We start from the raw sequence: 23,929 nt of genomic DNA, 5'->3' as shown, positions 1-23,929 counted from the left end.
TGGCTGGCTGGTCACTTTCCGTAAACACACGAGGAAAGAGCGAACTGGAAATGGGGTGAGACTATAAGCTCTCAAAACCCTCCTCCAGTGGCGTATTTCCTCCAATAAAGCCCTCCCCCAGTGACGTATTTCCTCCAATAAAGCCATTCCCCCAGTGACGTATTTCCTCCAAGAAAGCCCTCCTCCGACAAAGTCCTCCCCCAGTGACGTACTTCCTCCATTAAGTCCCTCCCTGGTGACGTACTTCCTCCAGCAAGGCTCCCCATGTGTGAAAGTTTTATTAATCTCCCCAGACAGCACCACTACCAATTGGGAACTATGCATTCAAATATAAGAGTCCATGGGGGAGGGAGGGTTGCGGGGGGAGAGACACTTCTCATTTAAGTCACCACAGTACATAAGATGGAAAGAGAGAACGGATTCCACAGAGGATAGTGTACTCCACACACAGGTTATAGCACACATGCCATACCCACAGGCAAAAAATAAAATTAAAAAATAATGTCCCATTAAATATGAATCTCAGACAAAAACAAGGGCCGCCTTGATGCACCTTACACAGGGTGGTATGTATGCCTTAGTCTCTTTGCAGCAAGAAAGGTACAAGTAAACATTATTCATTTATCTGAAATTCAAATGTAACCTTGTGTCCAGCAATTCAGGTGCCATACCTATATTCATCCCTGTCCAAAAAGAAGCTCCTAGAACCTTTGACCTGCGTGCTTTGTCTGCTCTTTGTGATCCATGTAATCTGACCCGGCAGCAGCTTTGCTTTGCTACAGTAGGCTTTTATTTCCTCCTAGATGACAACATCACTCATGTTCACAGCCGCCAAGGTCAGCCCTGGATCACAGCTCCTCACACTCGCCCCTTGTCCCTTCGGCCTCTTGTCCATGCATTTAACTGCTAATCTCAGACCCACTGCTTTCTCTGGATTCCCAGTTTGTCCAAACTCTACAAATACTGGTTCCCTCTTGCTAGCCGACTTCTTGGAGTTGTCTTCCACACACAGAGATATTGGTCTCACGTAAGACAATGGTGTCAAGGCAAGGGGTCCTCAGGAATAGAAAATGAGGAAGTAACCAATTAGGTTTTCTACCTGAGATCTTCGTGGACCTTGACCACAACCTTCCATGGGCTTTCTGACTGGGGCTGACTTTGCTCATTTTATTTGCTTATTCTTCTGGTGGGATATTATTCGAATGACATTAAGCAGCTAACCATTGTTTGAAAACTATTAGAGTATCCAAGGAGCAACCAGTTCTATGAACAGCACCCATGTTGCAGAGAACACTGGATTGTCTGCCCAACGCACACTCAGATCTTTGAACCCTCCACTGAGATTTTCTCTGAGGAAGTCAATTGTCTTCCTTTGACCTTTTGATCAGCAGTCATGAATGGCTAACTGCCCTGGTTGTCAGTGCTTTTCAGAGTAAGCAGGTTGATCCGGCCTGGCCAGTGAGTTGTGGAGAGCCTGTGGGATCTTCAGGAGGACCTCATCCCATTCTTAGTGACACCAGGATGCACAGGACCCTTTTCTATCTCTGAAGTCATCAATGTGTGAAAGATGTCTGCTGCCACCAGGTACCACAGGTACCAGTCTAGGTTGGACCTTAATGTAAGGAGTGACAGCGTGGGAGGGACTTTGATGATGTGTGGACAACAAGGAGACACTTGGTATCTTTTCTGCTGAAGCTGGTTAAGGTTACATGTCTCTAATTCGGATCTGGAAACACCCTGTTACCAGCACTGATCTCTATTTAAGGGTGCTCTTAAAGGAGAAATCTATGCTGGGCACGGAAATGCAAACGCTATGATGTGCAGGCCTGTAGCTGGGTCCTCCTGCCATTAGCTCCACCACAGAGGGTGGAAGCAAGGTGCTGATCCTAGTCTTCCCCTTTCTTTGAGTTTATATCAAAATAGCCTTGCTTTAATGTTTGTTGATGAGAAATAGAAAATAAATGTACCTGTTCCTTGGCAGAAAATACACATTTACATATCTTCAGCACCATAAAAACTAGTGTGTGCTGTCTAGAGCTGCCTTATTAAGGTTTTTTTGTTTGTTTGTTTGTTTTTGTTTTCTGAAACATGGCCAAAGGCAGAGGCCAGAGTCCCTCAGGCACCCTCCATGCCCAGAATCCCTGGTATATGGGCAGAATGGTGGGCAAACCACACCCACACCCACCTATACACACCCTACCCACATGTGCTTGACCTGATCTGCCCCCCCTTCCTGGACCCACTGAGCTGGTCCCTGGTTCTTCAGCTGGAACTATTACTCTGAAACCCTCCGAATGCTGCCTTCTCTGGCTTCAGACATTTCCAAACATCTATAAGTCACCTTTAGAGCTGACAGATGGCAGTTGATCTCTACACTACTGAGTCTGGAAAAGTGAACCCACATCTCAAGGTCCTAAACAGGACAGCAAAGCCATTAGAAACTAATGACATCTTCAATCCACCAACAAAGGCACAGTGCAAGTAGTAGACGGCCCTAAGCCTTTTTATTCTAGTAAAGGAAGAAAGGAAAATAATACAGATTAGTCATGAATACTATAAAAACAAACACACACAGCTGGCAAGGGGATGAAACAGACATCACACGGAGGCCAGTTCACCCTATAAATATTTGCTGGGTGCCTACTACCTTGTGCCAGGCATGACCACAACCTACTGAAAAGTCCAGACTCAGTAGGTTCTACTTTTACCTTCAAGAGATACCAGTTTCCTAGAATAAAAATAAAGAATGTATAACCTGGGGGCTGGAGAGATGGCTCAGATGACTGTTCTTCTAGAGGTCCCAAGTTCAATTCCCAGCAACCACATGGTGGCTTACAACCATCTGTAATGGGATCCAACATCTTCTTCTGGTGTGTAGACATATATGCTGACAACGTATCCATATAGATAAAATACATAATCTAATAAATATATTTAAAAAATGTGTAACTTAAAGAACCTGATGGATAAAAAGCATGATGTGGAGAATGGAGCCACTGTGTAAGCTGAGGGTACGAGATTCTTAGGGTGAGCCTGTGGGCGGTGCATTCATGCATCAAGTAAGAAAGCTTGGCTAAGAGAGTGGGGAGGGTCTCCAGCTGTGAAGGGTTAGGTGGGGGCAGGCTACACTTGCATTTAGCCTTCCTTACATAGACAAGAGAATGGATACAATCTATTTTGGGCCTTTGTCTTAGAAAAGTATCAATAAGCTCCCCCTATGAGCTTTGGTTGTGTATGGGTTTTGTTTACAAATGTAAGCAATCTCTTTAAACAATACTCACTAATATGGCTTCTCATGTCAGGGAAGTTCATCAGAAGCTTTTGACTTTATGTTTCTGGATTTTCTAGATGCATAGGAACAGAGTGTTATCTTAGTGACTCAAAAGAATACTGTTGGCCGGGTCTTCCGCTGCATGTGCCTTTATCCAAGCGAGACAAGAAAGTTTCCCTAACAAAAACTACCAAGAAAGGCTTGGAACTGAAGCAGCACCTGATAGAAGAGCTTCGGAAATGTGTGGATACCTACAAGTAAGTACCTCTTCATCTTCTCTGTGGCCAACACGAGGAACAGCAAGCCGAAGGACATCCGGAATGCCTGGAAGCACAGCCGGATGTTCTTTGGCAAAAACAAGGTGATGATGGTGGCCTTGGGTCGAAGCCCGTCTGATGAATACAAAGACAACCTACATCAGGTCAGCAAGAAGTTGAGAGGTGAAGTTGGGCTCCTTTTTACCAACAGCACGAAGGAGGAGGTGAATGAGTGGTTCACAAAGTATACAGAAATGGATTTTGCTTGAGCAGGGATCAAAGCAACTTTTACTGTGAGCCTGGATCCAGGGCCCCTGAAGCAGTTCCCTCATTCCATGGAGCCACAGATGAGGCAGCTGGGTCTGCCCACTGCCCTCAAGAAAGGTGTGGTGACCCTGCTGTCTGACTATGAGGTATGCAAGGAGGGTGACATGTTGACCCCATAGCAGGCCCATGTCCTGAAGCTGTTAGGGTATGAGATGGCTGAATTCAAAGTGACCATCAAATACAGGTGGGATGCCCAGTCAGGAAGATTTCAGCAGATGGACGATGATCTGCCCGAGAGCGCACCTGAGTCTGAGGGAGAATCTGAGGAGGAGGAGGAGGAGGATGACAGCTGACTCTAAGAGCCAGGACTGAGGCCTTCCAGCAAGTTCTTCATATCAGCTGGACCCCCCAGGACTGCTGTCACCCCTCTGGAGGGAGCAGCTATTTATTTTGCTATGGATAAAGACAAGGGAGGATGCTAGGGAATGGCATTTCTATAAAGGATAAAAGTGTGTCTGCAGGGTGTTACTAAAGAGGAGACTTTTAGTAAAAAAAGGCCTAGGACTTTGCTCCAACCTAGTTGGAGCTAGGGCTGGGTAGGCCAGCACTGTAGATAGCTGAGAACACTAAAAAAAAAAAAAAAAAAAAAAAAAAAAAAAGAATACTGTTTGGCGAGTGGTCTGGGATGCCATTACGAAGTCAGACCCGACAGCCACATGACTAGCTTCAGGGCTCAGGGACACATATTGCTAATCTAAGGGTGTTGTATTGAGGGCAGAGGGACAGGGTAACTTTCTAGGCCACTTCAGAGATAGCGTTGACCAGCACCCCATACAATACACCCCGTCACCCTCCCTTTCTCACACGCTCCCTTCTTCTCTCTCAGCAAAACTCCAGGTGAGTTTTGCCTGCATGTAATGTCTGTGCACCATGTGTGTGCCTGGTACCCGGAGGACCCAAAGAGGGTGTGGAATCCCCTGGAACTAGAGTTACAGATGTTTTATAGCCACCATGTGGGTGCTGGGATTCAAACCTGAGTCCTCCAGAAGAGCAGACAGTGTTCATGACTTCTAAGCCCTCTCCAGCTCCTTCTTTTTCTTTTTCAGAAGTGGGGAGATTCTTCAGTGGGAAAAGTGCTTACTGCATAAGTACGAGAACCGAGTTCAAGTCCCCAGCGTGCATGTAAAATCTAGGCACGGTGTCACATGCTCTGGTTGTCTGTCCAGTAATCTAACTGAAATGGCAAGCCCCAAGTTCAATGAGAGACCCAGTCTCAAACAAAAGTAACAACAGCAGCAACCAACAGTATGGATATTAATAGCAGAAGACATCCAAAGTTGATCACTTGTTGCCACACATGCACACATGAGTAACACACCCCCTCATACACACGTATGTATACATGATGTCACACACACACACACACACACACACGCACACATGGGTAACACACCCCCTTATACACACGTATGTATACATGATGTCTCACACACATACATGCACACATGGGTAACACACCCCCTCATACACACGTATGTATACATGATGTCTCACACACACACACACATACATGCACACATGGGTAACACACCCCCTCATACACACGTATGTATACATGATGTCTCACACACACACACACACACATACATGCACACATGGGTAAGCATACCCCCTCACACACATACATGTATATATAATGCCACACACTCACACACGCACACGGATGCTGGCTTCGCCCTTTCTCTGATACCCCAGATATCCAGATTAGACTTTGTATCCTTTTCCGTACACACTGGCTACACTAGCGGAGGGAACAGCCAAGTCTTTGAGTGTCAATGGACCACCCTCGCCCTAACGCCTGCCCAGGCTGCTCCCTACAGTCATGAAGCTTGAGTCAGCTGCCCCTGTATACTGCCCTTGGGAGAGCCAGGCTTGTTATCAGGAGCCCACACAAAGCTCAGCTCACAGAGGCCAATTAAAAGCCCGGCGTGGGAGACCTTTGGCATCCATGACTTCTCCATTAACTAAGGACCAGAGATGAGCTACTCTCCAGCTTTGTTAAGCCCAACTGCTCACACAAGAGCCAAGAGGAGGTGACTCCATACTGATGCTCTGTGGGTGAGCTCTCTGCTCCCACTTCCGACTCCCATCTCCCTGTTGACCAGGAAAACGTGGATCTGATTAGGAAGCTTAACTTGGGCCAAACAGTTGTAGCCCTGGTCTCATTGGACAAACCTGAGAGGAAGACAGATTCCCTCAGAAAGGACTGAGGGACAACTGATGTCCTTGGGCCACAAGGGGTCTTTAGTAAGTCACACATCCACAGATAATGGATCCAAGGATCAGTTCCAGGCCATCACATCCTTTCTTGCTTGAACACATCCGTCTGTTGTTTATTTAGTTTTAAACTATATTCTACTACTGCTACCTATTAAAAATGTGTCGGTCCCTCCCCACACGTGCAAAGATCTATGGGACGGAGCATGAAAACTACTTCTCCTCTGATTAAAATATATTTACACTCATTTGAATGGAACATGACACAGTCCCAAATTCCCCCAAAGAAAACAAATTTTGACTTAAAAAAAAAAGTAATTTACAAGAGACAACTTTCAAAGTTTAGACACAAGGATTTTTGCAAGAGAGAGAGGCTAATTAGGAAGGAGAATTTTGTTGGCAGTTTGCTGGAGTTGGCTCCTGCTGGTTCCCAAGAGCTGACTGTGAAATTTGCAGGAAGTTTCCAAGCTGGTTGACATCATTTTGGTAGTTTGAAATCAGCAATGGTGGGAGTCTTTACACTGGGGAAATCGCAACCGATCTGAGTCAGGACAGCCCGAGGACTGGAGGCAACTATTTGTTAAAACATGGAACAGCATGCAGCCGAGGAGGGTCCTTTTCCATTTTTAAATGTCTATGTGTATGAATTTTGACATGTGTAAAAAGTCAAGAAGCAAAGCAGCAAAAACATTAATTATTTCTGAGAGGTGAGACCAACAAGTAGTTGTTTTAAATCTTTTTTTTTTTTTTCTGTACTTTTCCCCTACAGGTCTGTGTACTCTTTGTATAGGAGTTAATCCTTTGAGCCACAGAGACAGCTCAGTGAAGTTCTTGCTTGGAAAGCATGGGAGCCTGAGTTCAGTCCCATGCGGTGTGTTGGTCTACCCCTATAGCCATAGTTCTGAGGAAGTGGGGACAGGAGGGTCCCTGGGGCTCAGTGGCCAGACAGCTTAGTTTAATTGGTAAGCCTGGGCCCATGAGAGAACATGACTTGGTGGACTATGTTCCTATGTTAGGGAGAGAGAGAGAGAGAGAGAGAGAGAGAGAGAGAGAGAGAGAGAGAGAGAGAGACAGAGAGAGAGACAGAAAGAGAGAGGGAGGGGAGGGGAGGGGGAGGGGGAGGGGGAAGAGGAGAGGAAGAGAGGGGGAGAGGGGGAGGGGGAAGGGGAGTGGGGGAGGGGGAGGGGAGCAGGGGGAGGGGGAGAGGGAGAGGGAGGGGGAGAGGGAGAGGGGGAGAGGGAGAGGGAGGGGGAGAGGGAGCTCTTTCTCTCCAGGTCTGTGACTCACATCTTTCCTGTCTCTGTTTTTCCTCTCTCTTGTTGTCCTGTTCTCCAGGTTTTGTCTTGTTTTGAGACAAGGTCTCAGTAGGTAGTCCCAGCTAGCTTGGAGTTTGCTGTATAGACTAGGCTGGCCTTAACTCACAAGCCCATCTGTGTTTGCCCAGGAGTGCTGGGATTAAAGGTGTGTGCCACCATGCCCTGCCACTTCCCAGGATTTCATTTTCTGAGTAGGGTCTTGCTGAAATCCAACCCCCCCCCCCCCCCCGGGCCACTGTAAGGCTGGAGAAATGGCTGCTCACCAGTTGAGTGCTTGCTACTCCTGCAGAGCATCTAAGTTCAGTTCCCAGCGCTCACATTGGGTGGTTCAGAACCACCTGCAGCTCCAGCTCCAGACAATCATGCCCCCTTTCTGTACTCAGCCAGCACCTGCCCTCACATGTGCACATACCTCCTTCCCAGATTTGCACATAACTAAAAATTTAAACATTCTTAAAAATAAAAGAATCCCAAGTGTCCAGGTAAGGAGAGCAGGCAAACACAACAGACACCAGGCCCCAGGCACACAAAGCCAGCAGCTCACAACAGGTCAGCAGCTGAGGGGAGCTCACTGTGGCCCCTGCCTGGACATAGAGCTATTGGGGCATTTAACCAAAACCCGCAGCTCAAGCACACTCCCTTTCCCCAGGAGTCTGGTCTTCCCTGTTGTTTGTCTAGCTGATGACCACACACCACACTTTTACACCAGCAATCTCACTCTAAGCTCACCGTGGTTAGACATGTTTGACACTAACAGACATGTAAACCCAGGCCCAGAAATCCCAAGTGACTTATCCAAAGCTATGGATCGAGGGGCAGAGCCGGGACAACAATCCAGACGTTAATATTGCATTTCCAAGTTCTGTTTATTTTAGGGGAGCACAGACTGTACCTCTGGCCTCACACTCAGGGCAAGTCTTCTACTACTCAGGCTAGTGCCTCAGCCCTTTTTGCATGTTGTATTTTGAGAAATGGTTTTACTGAATTGCCCAGACTGGTTTTGAATTTGCTCATTCAAGCTGACCCTCCTGTCTCAGTCTCTTGAATAACTGGGGGTCACAGCCTTGTGACACCTGATATGTCAAATTTCAGGGTCTATCTATGGACTGTGAAGAATATGCCATGAGACCTCAGATTTGCCACTGTGTAGAATTAGGGTGTTCTGTGATCCACTAAACCCAAGACAGCCTTTGCAACTAAAGGAGAGGCTTCCAACCCCAGCTTGACTCGCTTTTGAAAGCTGATGGTCTCTGCAGGAAGAAGGTCTTATCCTCTTTTCCTCTACTTGCTACGAATTCTCCATATGAGAGACGTTGGGGTGTGGAGTGAAAGCTGGCACCTCTGCTATGCAGTGGCTCTCACTTTCTAACCCAGAGACTGAATCTCAAGACCACCTGAAATCACCAACTCCTCTGTCTCTGAACACGATGGAGCTGGGCAGGAAGACTTGTCACTAAATGGCCTTCTCAAGCAGACTAGGGATAATGCATTATCTGTAGTGTGGGCCGGCTCCTGTTGGTGGTTTCCTAACTCTGCTATTGTAGCTGCCCTGGTTCACTGGTGACTAACAAAGAGGCCTGACTCTACAGATATGAGGATTCTGACAAATCAGAAGGGGGCCCTTTGAGAAAACGTGTCCAGGAAACTATGGAAAAGGGCAAGTCTAATTCCAAAGGCTTGTTTGTCAATTTTCTGAGACAGGTAGGGGCCTAACATGTTATCCAGCATCTTCCAGGGTTGTTCCTGTGGTGTCAAAATTCACCTTGATGTGTAATACTGAAACCAAGAAGTTAGAGACTGTAGTTCCAACCCAACTCCACCCTAGTGCCACCAGAACAAAGTACAACCACCTTCACCGATTTAGACACTGTTTCTTCATCAATTTGCTCCTTAAGAAAGGGTTCTGGTGGGGCCGGTGAGATGGCTCAGTGGTTAAGAGCACTGACTGCTCTTCCAGATGTCCTGAGTTCAGTTCCCAGCATCCACATGGTGGCTCACAACCATCATTAAGGGGATCTGATGCCCTCTTCTGGTCTGCGTATATGTATGAAGAAGAGCATTCATAAATTAAATAAATATTTTTTTTTTTAAAAAAAGAAAGGGTTCTGGTATCTTTAAAATAGTGCATTTGAGAGACATCTATACACTCTAACAGCATTACTAAAGGACTGAAAAAACTTGAGGCAGAATAGAGGATACAAAGATCACACAAAGAGTGACAAAGTAGCCTTTTTTTTTTTTTTTTTTAAACCAATGGCTCTCAACCTTCCTAACGCTGTGACCCTTCAATATAGTTCCTCATGTTGGGGTGACCCCCCCCAACCGTAAAATTCTCTTCACTAGTACTTCATGACTGTAATTTTGTTATGACTCATAATGTAAACATCTGTGTTTTCTGATGGTCTTAGGTGACCCCTATGACAGGGTTGTTCAACTCCCAAAGGGGTTGCAACCCCCAGGTTAAAAACTGCTGCCTTAAACACGTGGTCTCTCCTGCTTCAGCTGACCTTTACCTTGGCACACCGTTGACCTTGCCTGGAGAAAAGTTCCCCTCGCCTTTTTATTTTGTTTACTCTTGTTCTTGACGGTGAGGAAATGACGTAATAGTTTTTAGTTTGGGAGCTGGCTCCACTACCTGTGCTCGCCCACTTGTTGAATAAGATTTCCTGTCTGTGGACCCTGGCCAGTCCCACAGCAGACCTGCCAGACCTGGTGACTTAACTTCGCATCCTCTGTGTCTGCATACCGTGCAAATTCACATCAACTCTGGTGGCCCTGGAACCTGCCAACACCTCCCTCCCCATGAGCCTAGTATGTAACAGGCTAATCACTTTGATGCCTACCCCCGCCCCTGCCTAGAAGTGTGCACAGGCTCAGTGTCACTAATGCTGCTGCTGAATTAAGGAAGGATGGACAGCTATGCACAGGATAAACTAGAAGACACTTAGCATCCTTACAGACTGAGACCGCGCCAAAGCGCTTGGCAGTTGTACACACATTAAAATAGTAACAGTCTCTGTAAGCACTGTTTCCTCTTTTGTCAGATGCAGAGCCACCGAGCGACAGAATATCACGAAGGTTCTTCACGTATAAACAGCAAATAGGTTAGACACATCCCAAGCATAACATAAGACCCTGCTTATTTGCACAATCGAGCGATTCTTCCTTTTACAAATTGCATCACTGCAGTGTTTCCATAAATAGCCGGCCTCCCTAATGACTCAATCACACACTCTTCTTAAGGAAAAAAAAAGCATGCATTTTTTCTTAAGACCACAACTCCCACCAAAAAATGAGGTGCAATTAAAAAAAATACAACTGGAAGTAAGTGAAAAGACAAGGAAAAAAAAAAAAACCTTAGAGCTGAGAGAACTTGGGGTATCTTGACGGTTTTGCTAAAGCTGCTGAGAAACCGTCCTGGCTCGGGGCTCTGCAAGCCAAGCATCCCTTGGACGCCACGCGGATACAGTGCTCCAAGTTGCTGCCCTCTGGGGCAGGTTACTCTGTTGTCATCAGTGCTTATTCTTAGCATCTCCCTCAGGACGGCCCAGTCCAAGAAATCCCACGACCCCCAGATCAAAGTGAGGAAGAGTCCGCTCTGAGCTCCTTGAGAATTCTGGCTGCTGTTCATTCCTGATCTTCCCTTAGAGTCAACAACAGCCAGTGAACGGGATGCTGGAACTGGGGCAGGGGAAGTCTGGGGTTACCTGGACAGCAGCTCCTTACAGTTCTCCTGCCCCAGACAGACAAGCCTCCAGATCCTTTCTTCCGTCACAGAAGCCTGTCTTAGCAACAGTGGAAATCCTTCTTGAGGGGAAACACAGGGAATCCTATTCAGTCAGCTCTATCAATGCCCATTGTGTGACGGTCTCTGAGCCTGGCTTAGGAAGGTTTGCTATAAACCTGTGAGAGACCGGAGAGCCACAGTGGTGTCAGACCCCATCATGCCTGTGACACCATCAGGTTGGCTTAAGAAGCTTTGATAAAACCAATTTCTCTGCCGTTTTCTTCTTCATCCTCGTTAACTTCCACAAACAGAACGGGCTCCCAAACGTGACCTACTTTCCCTTCCTTTGTGCTCATGCAGAACTCACAGAGCTCTTTTTCTTCAGCCTAATACTATCAGCGACATGCTTTTCATCTTTGGGAAAAGAAAGGCCTGCGTCCATCTGCCAGAGCTCATAAGTGTCATCCAAAAGACCAAGACTGAGGAGTTACGGCGACTTCACTGGGAGACTCACATGAGAGAAAAAAAAAAAAAAAAAAAGAAAGAAAGAAAGAAACAGCAACAAAATCTAGATCCTGCTCCTTGGAGAGAGTTCACATGTAGTTGAACTTTAAACTTTAGTTGAAAGTGTTCAACAAGAATCAAGATGTTATTAATGAACTAAGTGACTGAGAGCTTCCTCTAATAACCTAAGACCTCTTTCTCCAGTAGTCGTGGCTGGGCCTGGAGTCTTGCCACACTGTGACTCGCTTGCCTCTTCCAAACTCTGCATTATGCATTAAAAATTAATTGCCCTCTTCCAAATCTTCAGAGACTCAGAACAGGGCAGGGTTTTAAAGGACAAGAAAGAAAGCTATAAAAACAAGACTCAAGTGCTCCGTTTGGACAGAAACCTGATGCTATTAGTCAAAATTAAGTTGGTATTGACTTTACCTTCTTTTTTTTTTTTTTTTACCTTGGAGGTTGTGTGCCTTTCAATGTTTGATCTGGGTCCCCCTCTAACACTGAGACTCCAAATTACAAGCGGTAACTGAGAAGCAAGCACTCGCTGGCTCGCTCGAGATGTTGGAAATGTCACTGTTGGCCTGAAACTCTGGCACTCCATGGAGGCCCAGAGCTTCTCTTTTATCCTCAGGGAGGAGAACAGAACCGGCTTCACCTTTGCCGGACAGACTTCAAAGGAGACACACACCTGTAGCCTTGAGAGTCATTTGCATTTCCTTCTAGCTGGGTTAGTTCAGCCACACAGTAACCAAGCTGTCCAGTTGGTTCAGCATACTGACACTGTGTGAAGTGGGGGGGTCAGCAGCTTCATTGCCCCACAGGGATGCAAGATCCCTACCTCAAGGCATCCATGCAAACTTCGTCCCATCCCCACTGCTGTTAAATAGGTCATCCTTGCACTCGTTCATGCTGTGTTTACTAATCCCTTGGGTATAGCATTATGCTCGCTCGGCACATGTTGTACCAAGATGATCTGAACGATGTCCCCATGTTAGGGAATCCGTGAAAGCATCGATGAACATAAGGAATACAGTGAATGGGTGGAGAAAGTCTAGGGTGTGTTCAGGTCTCCGCCATCATTTCTCCCTGCACGGAACCCCAATGAGTCCCTAAGCCTGCTTAGTACCATAAGGACCTTTGGTGCAAGTGTGACGTCAGGTGGGAAGGGTGGCAGAGCCATTCTGCATACCTTTAATAGAGTTCCAACTTACTCTCATCACCTCTGCTGGGCTGACCCTAGTTCTAACTGCACAGGCCTCATCTGGCTTAGGCAAGCTCTCACAGTAGCATCTGGGGAGGTCACCCTGTCCCCTGAGCAGATGATTGGACTGTGCCGTGAGCTTCTTGTTGGCCTTTCCATCCGACTTTTGCCAGCCTCTCTCTGGAGGCCTGGCACTCTTCATCTGAACTAAGTGCTGGTGCCAGGCCTTCTACTATCAACACTCCTTTCTCACCTGTGCAGAGATTTAATGCCCAGCCAGGTCTGGGCTTTGAGAAGTTGGCACTGCCCCTATCCCTTTGCCTTTGATTGGGCATGGTGGCACCAGGTGAAAACAGAGGCCTGCAAAGAAGGTTCAGAGCGATTGTTTGCTCCCAATTTGTTGCCTTGTTTTCAAATACAGTAGTAAAACAGCAGCAGCAGCAGCAACAACAACAACAACAAAAAGACTTTTTAGCAAATCTCTCTATTTAAATTTGGGCAAAGTGAAACTGCCAAAAGCTTAAGAGACATGGACAAATTCCCTCTCAAGAAACATGGATTGAGTCAGGTGCATGGACACACACCTTTCATCCCAGCACTCAGGAGGCAGAGGCATGCAGATCTCTGAGTTTGAGGTCAGCCTGGTTTACGTAATAAGTTCCAGGACAGCCAGGACTTCACAGAAAAACACTCTCTGTCTCTCTGTCTCTCTGTCTCTCTGTCTCTGTCTCTCTGTCTCTGTCTCTCTCTGTCTCTCTCTCTCTCTCACACACACACACACTAAAGAAAGAAAGAAAGAAAGAAAGAAAGAAAGAAAGAAAGAAAGAGAATAAGAAAGAAACATTAAAAATTTGAAGGCAGTAGAGAGATGGCTCAGTGGTTAAGAGGACTAACTGCTCTTCCAGAGGACCCAGGTTCAATTCCCAGCACCCACATGGTAACTCACAACTGTCTGTAACTCCAAGATTTGACACTCTCACACAGACATATAACACTAATGCATGTAAACTAAAATAAGTGAAGTATTTTAAAAAAGAAAAATTGAGGCACAAAGAGTGGAGTCCTAGATTAACAGACGGAAAACCAAGAACCCCACGAAGGACACTGAGTTACCTGTGGGGAACCCTGCCTGACTCAGTCCAGCACTGCCTGGCCAGCAACGTGATCACCAATACTTGCTTCATGTCTTTGGGCCTCAGCTTCCTCTTCATCAATACTGTAGATAATAAGACCATCTAAAAATGTTAAAAGATCCTCATCTCTTTCTAGAGGGTGGGTATATAGACATGGTCCAAGTGAGTCCATTAAAAAAAAATCAGAGAACTGGATACAAACCAGTCATTTGTTTTGAAAGATCAGTAGAAAGTGAATCAGATCACACACCTGTAATTCCAGCACCCAGGACACAAGAGGACAGAAGACTAGGAGTTGAAGGCCAGCTTTGGCCACATAGCAATTTTGAGGCCAACCTGGGCTGTATGGAGTCCTGCCTCAATCAAAAGAAAGAAAGAAAGAAAGAAAGAGAAAGGAAAGGAAGGAGGGGAAAAGGCAAAGAAGAAAAATATCGAAGTGCAGGAACAGGAATATATCAGATAACACCAAAACATTTTCTACCTGACATGTTGCAAGGGGCTTATTGAACAAGGATGAAGGGCTCCCAGTGTCAGACATTTGAGAATGGCTCTCTATTGCATGTCTCCTTGAAGCCATCATTCCGAGGGAAGACTCTGGGAAGTCCTGTGCCATCCATCGAAAGCCACTTAAGGCTTAAAGTATTACAGTGCAGCCTCTGAGATTTATTTGCATACAGAACTCTGCTTCTCATACAATTCATTAGCATCTCTCAGATGTACACATCTGGGTTTCATGGTGTGGGAGACAGTGCCCTTAACAAAGTTTGGTTTTGTTTGCACTGTCAACTAAAAACAGTGTCCAGCAGAACCCAAGTGGGTAGAATGCTAACTTACTGTTTTAAGTCCAAGTCAGACAGAGTTCATATAGGCACACACTATATGAACTCTGAACTCTGAACACAGTCCCCACCCATCCCAAGCTTCTCAGTCTTACTCACCAACAGAGGGTCACTGCAAAGGCAAGTGGTGGCCTCTGCCTTTGCCAGGCACCTCCCTTGGGACTCCAGGACACACAGCATGCTGTCAGCAAGCCGCCCAACGCAGAACTAAATCACAGTGCTGCCTGCTCACCTCAGGGATGAGCCTCTGCTTGCTTGGAGACTGCTCCAGGACAACTAATTGCTTTTCAACCCAGGCTACACAGCTTTCTCCCATCCAGTATTCCCTAGGGCCATATTTACTCAAGCTGTTTGGTAGAGCAGGGTGGCGGGAGAGAGGATGGGAGGGTGGAGGGGGAGAAAGAGAGCACACAGCAGTGGGCAGGAAATTGTTTTTCTTCTTCATTATAAGTTACGTTACTGTTTTTTTGTTTTTTTTGTTTTTTTTAAAGCCTTCACTTAAAAAAAAAAATCGTGCTCTTCCAGTTGTGTGTTTATAAATTCAGGCTGAAGGCTGAGACTGAAAGCCATAGAGAAACCTGGCCACCACTGCCTGCCTGGGAGTCAGAAAGGGAGGAACAGGTGCATGCCTCCTCTCCAGTCACCATCAGCAGCACCATGACAGGAAGGCCAGCGGACCCGAGACAGGTTGGATGGACACCAGATGTGCCTAATGAGGGTTGCTTGAACAAAGAACCATCAGTGATGGGCCAGAGGAGACCAGCCCAATCTCTGTTTGCTTCCTTTGGACAATTCTGAGGCAACGGTGGCAATCTCTTCTTAAGCGATGCTGAAAGTAGGGTACCAGCACACCGGGGCACTGAAAGGATGCACGATGAAACACGGCAGGAGGGAGAACAATCTAGAATGTGGGTCAGGTGGGCACGGGCAGGTTTTTTTTTATTGCATCTATGTACTTGGTGTGTGTGTATGTGTGGTGGCCAGCAAATAGAAGTTAGAATTGTGACAACTTGTGGGAATCGATTCTCTCTTTGGACTATGTGGCTCCTGAACATCAAATTCAGGTCAGCAGGCATGGTGGCAAGTGCCACTATTTGCTGGGCCACCTTGCAGGAGTGCACACACACATACACACACATACACACACACCACACACCACACATCACACACACCACACACATACACACCACACATACACACCACACACACACATACACACACCACACACACACCACATACACACACACACCACACACACACACCACACACACATATACACCATACACACACACCACATACACATATACACCACACACACATACACACCACACACACATACACACCACACACACACATACACACCACAACACACATACACACACCACACACACACACACACCACATACATACACACACCACACACACTCACCACACACACATATACACCATACACACACACCACATACACATATACACCACATACACACCACACACCACACACACACACACACACACACCACATACACACATATAGACCACACACACATACACACCACACACACATACACACCACACACACACATACACACCACAACACACATACACACCACACACACATACCACACACACACACATACACACCACACACACCACACACACACTACACACACCACACACACACACACACACCCTGGTTCTTTGTTTTTGTTTAAATGAGAAGGAAACACAAGCTTTCTTCCAGAATCTTCAGGCTCCCTCAAAAGCTTGAAGCTACCCTCTCATCCTGAGGCGAGTATCCCAGAAGCTCCGGGAGAAGTTTTAGACATCTGGTCTAGAGAAACAACCCATGACCTCAAGCCTCAGGACTTATTCCCCACAGCCCAAGACCTGAAGGGTTGGAGGGGGATAATAGATCCTATCAAGGTGACAATCAATATTAACTGCCACAGATGGAGAGTAGAAAGACACTGGGTTCTGCGAGTCCAGAGCAGAAGTCGATTGACATTCACTATGACATACAGGTATTCCTCTCTTTGATGCCCCACAGCCAGACTGTTCCAAAAGACTCAATGCCTTCTAGCTTACCTATTTTGATGCCTTTGATCTAGCCAGAGCTTGAGGTTACAGCTCAGAGATTCATGCTCTCTAACACCTGTCACACACTGAGCTTATATTGTTATCAGAGGACTACCTTGCCTCTGTTATCTGTACATGCTTTGGCCACTGCTAGAAACCAGCTACTTCCGCTTTGAGCCAAATGTGGTTGGATGCAACTAGTTAAGTGCTTGTCTGAGCTGTACTCCTCTTCGGGTTTCTGATTCTCTTGGAAGAGGTCTTGGTCTTTGGATTGCTGGATCAAGGTCTCCATAGAGACCGCATCTCCAGCTACCTAGTCTGCTTTCTTGTTGACATCGATCTTTTCCTGTCTCTGCTTCTCAGAGTTTCCATGTTTCTAATTCCAAGTTATATTTGAGAACATACACATATCATTAAAACTTATGTGAAGAATTTACCAAAGTGGGTGCCTTCTGAATTCTTTTCCTCCAGTGTGACGCCTAAAGACTATTTACTCTTTGTGGTCAGTTGTTGTTTTGTTGAGGTTCATGAGTTCCACCCTCATCCCTGCCCACTTTCTTTTTATCTATTCTAACCAAGAAACTGCATAGCCATTAAGCACAGCATTCTGTGGCAGAAAAAAAGACAGCATGCAGCGTGCTGGGTACTGCCTTGGGTAAACACAGAGAACAGCAGCCTGCAAGTCTTGTACCACAGAGTCAAGAGCTGCAACCCCTGACACAAAGGGACTCAGTGGGGACATGCTGATCTTGGCAAGGTCCATCCTGAGCTACTAAAGGCTATCCTCAGAGCCCCGCTCAGCTTCCAAGAACATGGAGAATGATGCCCCAGTCACTGCCCTTATAGACCAGTAACTCTTATTTGAACAAAATAGACATTTGGATTTCAAATAACCCCTAGGCAGTTTTAAAAATCATATCCTTAACTGTTTATTCAGCTGAGTTCCGCCCTGACTTCAAGTGAAACTATTCCCAGTTTGATCATTGCTGAGGGGAAGTGGTGGGAGATGGGCAGAAAAAGGGCTAAAAAATGCCTGTAGGTATCAGACCAAGTATAAACATCTGGAGGGAACTGCTACCTCCACATGGAACATGAGAGAAGCCTAGGTTAGCTCTCAGATTTAATGTTCCATTTAAAATCTTCTTCCCCAGCCCTGATACCATCTAGTGTTCGCATCTGATAACTTTTGATTTATGGCTAAGCCAGTTGTCCTTGGCAGCCGCGTGACACACCGCATCTGTCAAAGTTGATGGACACCAGTGATTCGGTATTGATCCGTTGCAGTGAAGGGAAGGAAAGGTCTCTTCTGGCATGAGAAGTCTCCCTATCCTTCACTTGCTTGTGGTTTTCAAGCTTTTAGATGGTATGCTAGGCAAGAGAAAAATAAATGCAGGCAAGGATGAGGAGAAACCGAAACCCTCCCACGTCACTAGTGGGCATGTAACATGGTGCCGCCACTGTGGAAAAGTCTGACAATCCCTCAAGAAGCTAAACAGAATCACCACACAACCCTGCAATCCCATTCCCTTGGCTCCATACTCAAAGAATGGAAAACACGGGGAAAGCCACAGCTCTGTACACTAAGTCCATAGCAACACTGTTCACAATAGCTAGACGTGGAAACAACCCAAAAGAGTCATTGGCTAATGAATGGAGATAGAGAATACATGTGTACAGTGACGTTTTCTTTATCCCCAGGCTGGCATCGATTTTGATATACAGCAGAGGATGATCCTGGACTTCTGATCTTCCCAAATCCACTCCTTGGTACTGAGATTATAGGTATGCATCACTATGCCCAGTTTACATAATGCAGAGACCAGAAGCATGCTAGGCAAGCCCTCCACTAACCGAAATACATGCCTAGTCCTCAGGGGACTATTATTTGACCACGGAAGATATATTATAATTGATATGTACTATAACTTAGATGAACTCGGAAACAATATATGCTAAGTGAAAGGAACCAGACATAAAAGCAAACATATTGTATGAAGTACTTAAAATAATCAAATCTACAGAACAATTAGCAAATCAGTGGTTGCCAAGAGCCACAGAGAGGGGACTAGGAGGGATACTGTTTAATAACAGTGACGTATGTCACTTGGAAGATGATGAAACAGTTCTGGAAACAGACAGTGATGACAATTATAAAAGAGGAAGCTACTTCAAGCCACTGGATTGGACAGATTAAAATGATAAATCTTAGCCTTCTTGTATTTTAACACACACACACACACACACACACACACACACACACACACACACACACACCACAGGGGAATTTGTTTTGTTCAGTTATACCTGCCCTGTCTCCAGTATCCTCCCTTTTTGCCTGTGCCTGCTGGGGGTGACTTCTGACGTTTGAACACAGCTAGGGTTATTTTTTTAAAAATGATTTATGTTACTGTTTGTTAACTATGTGTATATGTGAGTATATGCATGTGAATGCAGGTGCCTATGAAATCCACACCCCTTAGGGCTGAAGTTACACACTGCTGTGAACTGCCCAAGGTGGATGCTAGTCACCTCTGAAAGAACAATGTTCTTAACAGCTGAGCTCCTGCCTGGGCTTCAGAGACTCTACATAACTAATCAAGATGTTGTGCAGGGATGTTTCCCATGCTTGGGTGTGGCAATCAAGAGTCCACACTCATGTTACAGCTTTTAGCTGATGATGTCAGTCCAACACACCCAAAGGGACAGGGTTCTCCCTTCTGTCTAATAACCAGCAAATCCATCTGGTCTTCACAAAGTATCAGTCCAGTCTGTTACTCAGCTCATGACTTTTAAATGTAAAGTCAGTACATTGTTCAGAGAACAAGTTTAAGTTAGTAGGTTGTAAAGTAGACAGCCCCCCTACACCCCCATGCTCTGTCTGAACAAGGATGAGCTGTGGTGCTTGGGAACAGCTGCCCCTAACATCTTAGTTACTGCCATGAACTTGAAGATTCCTAACATAGCCACTTGTGGGGAGTAAGAAGCTACACATGGAACCTGAAAGCTTGAATCACCAAATTCATATTCAGCGGGATTTCCTTTACAACATATAGCCAAGCATGAGATATGTGTAGCAGAGACATAGACGTTCTGACCAGTGTACACAGAATCCCACCAGGTGCCCACTAATCCGGAAGTCTAGACTACCAGAAGTCTGAGTGGGGAACTTTCCAGGATGACATTTAGCTCCTCTGCTTGATCCCTTAGCTTTGGCTTCTTTGGATCACGCTGGATGAAGAGTACATTATTGTTTTCCTGAAACCCTCCCATGGTAAATTCTAATCTGTCTATGAACATGGCCTTCAGTTTTTGCGGAACTTCCGGCTGCAACACCTCTGTGGCTGATCTGCGTTATCTCAGTGCATAGTTGAACAGACAGGCGCAGCTCACAGTTCTTGCACCTCCCTCTAAGGCTTCACGACCAGACTTCAACATACTGTTTCTAGTTACCTTTAGGAAGGCTATTCGGTCATCAGTGCTAATTAACACCCAAACCTGGACTTTCAGACAGGCCTTCCCGTTCTGCACATTCTGAAGTTCTCCTGAGTCTTGCTATCACCTGCATCATCATCTGCTACAAACTCTACCTGGCATGGAACATCTCTCCGATCCCTTCCGCTTCTCTGCTCGCACTGCTAACACACCACAGGGAAGAGTGTGGCTCTTTCATCCCACACTGATCGCAGGGCCAATAATCAGAGCTGAACCACTGCTGATGTGGCCATTTTCCCATCTCAGTGGCTCTTCATTGTGTTCTCATGCTATCTCCTAAATTAAGAACCTGCGACACGGCGCCTGAACTTTGCATCCTCGTATTAAGGCTTTTACCGTTGGATCCTACCCTTCTGCCCTGTAGTGCCTAGACTCACCAACCTCACCCCAACACCACACATCCTACCCCATGGGTCAGTACAGCTCTCCCTCCCTCCAGCCTCTGCTGTTCTCCAGTCCACTTCTGGAACTCTGTTTCTCTCTTCTATTCTACCCTTTACTCAGTGCATGTTGTGGTTACTTTGTGCAGGGCTCTAAGTGCTTAGGAGTGTGTGTGGTCAAAGTGCAGTATGAAGCCTTCCTGGGGCGTTTTCACAGTATCCAGGTACAAGCAGTGTCGTATCTGCCCCATACCCCACTTTCTCCTAAATATCTTCATGATAGTCCTAGGCATGTCCACCTTCTTCTCCTTATGTTTACTGCTCACAGTGTTTACTTGTTGGCTTTCTGCTGCCTCCAATCACTCTGCCCATAGAGACTTGTCTCACATCTCTGACGCATGCCCAGGACTGAACTCAGACAGCTAGCACGAAAGTATGCACATCGCCTGGGAAGCAGCCTGAGAACACTGCAGTTGCAGTAAATCAACGCTGTCGGGCAACTAACTGTGCCTGAGTCCAACATTAGAGCCACCAAACCCATCGTCCTTTATCCACTAGGGGTGACATTTCTCCCATTACTAGTTGATTTCTCTAAAGAGGAGCCAAGAAATAGCATCCCTCTCCTTCCTGTACTGATTCATCTAGAGTGGAAAATGGAATGTGCTCGGGCCCCATGAGAGACAGGCTCTTCACCTGTGGAATCTTAAGACACTGTGGGCAACTCTCTTATACACCATTTACTTTTAAAATCCTTTAGGGGCTGGAGAGATGGCTCAGTGGTTAAGAACATCAATTCTTCTTTCAGAGGACAAATTCCATCTGGAGTATCCATATCAAGTGGCTTACAACTACCTGTCTCTCCAGTTTCAAGATACCCGACAGTCTCTTCTGGATACCACAGGTATTGGGCACATGTTTACATACCAGTGTATGAACAGATACATAATTTAAAATAAAAACAAATATTAAAAAAATATTTTCCTTTCAAGTGTTGGGATGAGCAAGTTACATAGCCTCTGCCCTCACCAAACTCAACCAGTTAGCATTCTCTCAGTGGGAAATCACAGCGAGTTCCGAAATCATACCTGCCCATCCCCCACTTTCTGGTGGCACCTCCCACATGTTAAGTACATGCTATCCCACTGAGCTAAACTTGCAGCCCTCACACTCTTTTCTGAGAACCACCTACGAATTTTTCATAGAATTCCAACTCCAACAAGAGGGTCGGCAAATCAGGCTGTGGAAAAGTTTAGAGGAAGAAGGCATAAAGAACTGATCTTCTCATGTTCCACCAGGAAGCTTCCGCTCCGCCCCAGCCTCTTCAAAGATTGAGTGTGTGTGACGACAGCTGTGTTTAAGGCACACCGTGGTGGTGAGGAGGGTGGTCACAGTACACTGTCACTCTGCACCAGCTTGCTCACGCTGTTCCCTCCCAGGCATCTAGAAATAACAGCGATGGCAAAGGCAGAGCACAAAGGTGGGGGAGTGGGTGGGTGCAGACAAAGGGAGGTGGGTGCCGCTGCTGACTGCTAGTGTGGGGGTGTTTGCCGGGTGGGTTCTTAGAGTATTGCTAATAGGGTTAAAATGGGGGCTAAGCTAGTGGCTCATCATGGGTGAGCACCTGTTGGGGATGACGTGAAAGAGCAGGAGGAGGAGGAGGAAGAGGAGGAAGGAGTGGGACCAGGAATGATGGGATGTGGGGAGGCAGGAGCAGTAACCTTTTCTTCCCTAACATTTTTTCACTCTATCTTTTGGCTTTTAAGGTAGAGGCCATATACTGTCCCAGCCTTGGGGGGTGGGGGAATGGTAAGACCCTGGAAGAGACCCATGTATGCACTATCTCTGCTGTTCTAACTCAAGACTGAAGATGGAAGGTCAAGATGGAGAAGAAGGAAGGAAGGAAAGAAAGAAAGGAAGAAAGAAAGAAAGAAAGAAAGAAAGAAAGAAGAAAAGAGAAGGATTGGAGGGGAAAGAATATTCTGGAAAAATCCAAGTTAGAGTTTTCCCAGTTGAATGCAACACATGACAATGGGTTCATGACAGACAGGACTGTCCAGGACCCAAGTGTGAGGGTAAAATCTTCCATCTCTCCTTTCTTAGACTTGGAGCTTATAAAAAACACTACAAGTTGCTGGGCAGTGGTGGCGCACGCCTTTAATCCCAGCACTTGGGAGGCAGAGGCAGGCGGATTTCTGAGTTCGAGGCCAGCCTGGTCTACAGAGTGAGTTCCAGGACAGCCAGGACTACACAGAGAAACCCTGTCTCAAAAACAAAAACAAAACAAAACAAACAACAACAACAACAACAAAAAACCAAACCACGACAAGTATATCAAATGTGACTTGAGCCTCCCCCATGTTAAGTGATGGTTGAGGTCCATTCTGGGAGGATAGGTACAGCATATACCTTCTTGGGCCAAAGGACCCTAACTGTATGTCTCTATCCTGGAATGGTTTCAAGCCTGCTCTTTCTACTGTTGGCTGGCATGGCTTATGATGGGCAGCCTTCCAAGATATCCTGAATCATTCTTCATAAATTGAATAGTTTGTTGAACCTGTGCTAAGTGTCAGGCTCAGAGAAGCTACAAAGAAAGCATCAGGCAGTGAAGGGGCAGGAAGTTGAGAAGCCAGGAGGTTGAAAGGAGGGGAGGCCACCCTGACTGTGGCACCTAAGAGTTTTAAGAGATCTCCCATGGAGCTGACAACACTGAGATGCAGAGGACAAACAGATGGCTCCTGGCCAGAGCAGAGAGGTCCTGACATGCGGAATGAATTAGGGAGGCAGGCAGAAGCTAGAATCAACAGTACAATAAAAACAAGAACTAATTCAGGCCCTAGAAACCAGGGAGTTTCACAGGGTATAGGGCCAGGCTAATAGTCCCGGACGACTCCTCCCCCTGACCTCATCAGGGCCCTTAGGAAAATGACTATTCAGAACTGCTGGCCAGTGGGACAGAAAAATGGTCATGGTTGGTGCTGCTCCACTCCAGGTCCATCAGCAGAATTCTGGCTGGAGCTAATAATAAAACCACCCCGGTTGTTTTTTAATACCGTAAAAACTTCCTTCCTCTTACGGGGAGGAATTTGAGAATGCCACCCAAGCCACTGAGCTATCTTGGGCCCTGGATACCTCCAGCCATGTATAATCTCCATACACTGTAACCTACCAGCCTGCTCCCCTGTGATTGGA

General features: G+C 46.3%; 1 protein-coding gene and 1 pseudogene across 6 annotated transcripts in view; one reads left to right on the top strand and one right to left on the bottom strand.

Moving 5' to 3' along the window:
• Nucleotides 1-23,929, bottom strand: part of Pdzd2 (PDZ domain containing 2) — a 372,451-nt gene that overhangs the window by 246,309 nt on the left and 102,213 nt on the right. The window contains exon 1 of one of the 6 annotated variants that reach the window (XM_076916411.1): nucleotides 14,892-15,021. The exons of the other annotated variants lie outside the window; for them this stretch is intronic. The gene's annotated coding sequence lies outside the window, so the exon portion shown is untranslated. Of the gene's footprint in view, nucleotides 1-14,891; nucleotides 15,022-23,929 lie in introns of those variants that run through there. 6 annotated transcript variants of the gene reach the window in all.
• On the top strand, nucleotides 1,568-4,299 carry LOC117723728 (mRNA turnover protein 4 homolog pseudogene; annotated as a pseudogene).

The sequence above is a fragment of the Arvicanthis niloticus genome, chromosome 19, assembly GCF_011762505.2.
Source record: "Arvicanthis niloticus isolate mArvNil1 chromosome 19, mArvNil1.pat.X, whole genome shotgun sequence".
Taxonomy (NCBI): Eukaryota; Metazoa; Chordata; class Mammalia; order Rodentia; family Muridae; genus Arvicanthis; species Arvicanthis niloticus.
This window is presented reverse-complemented; position numbering and strand designations above follow the sequence as displayed.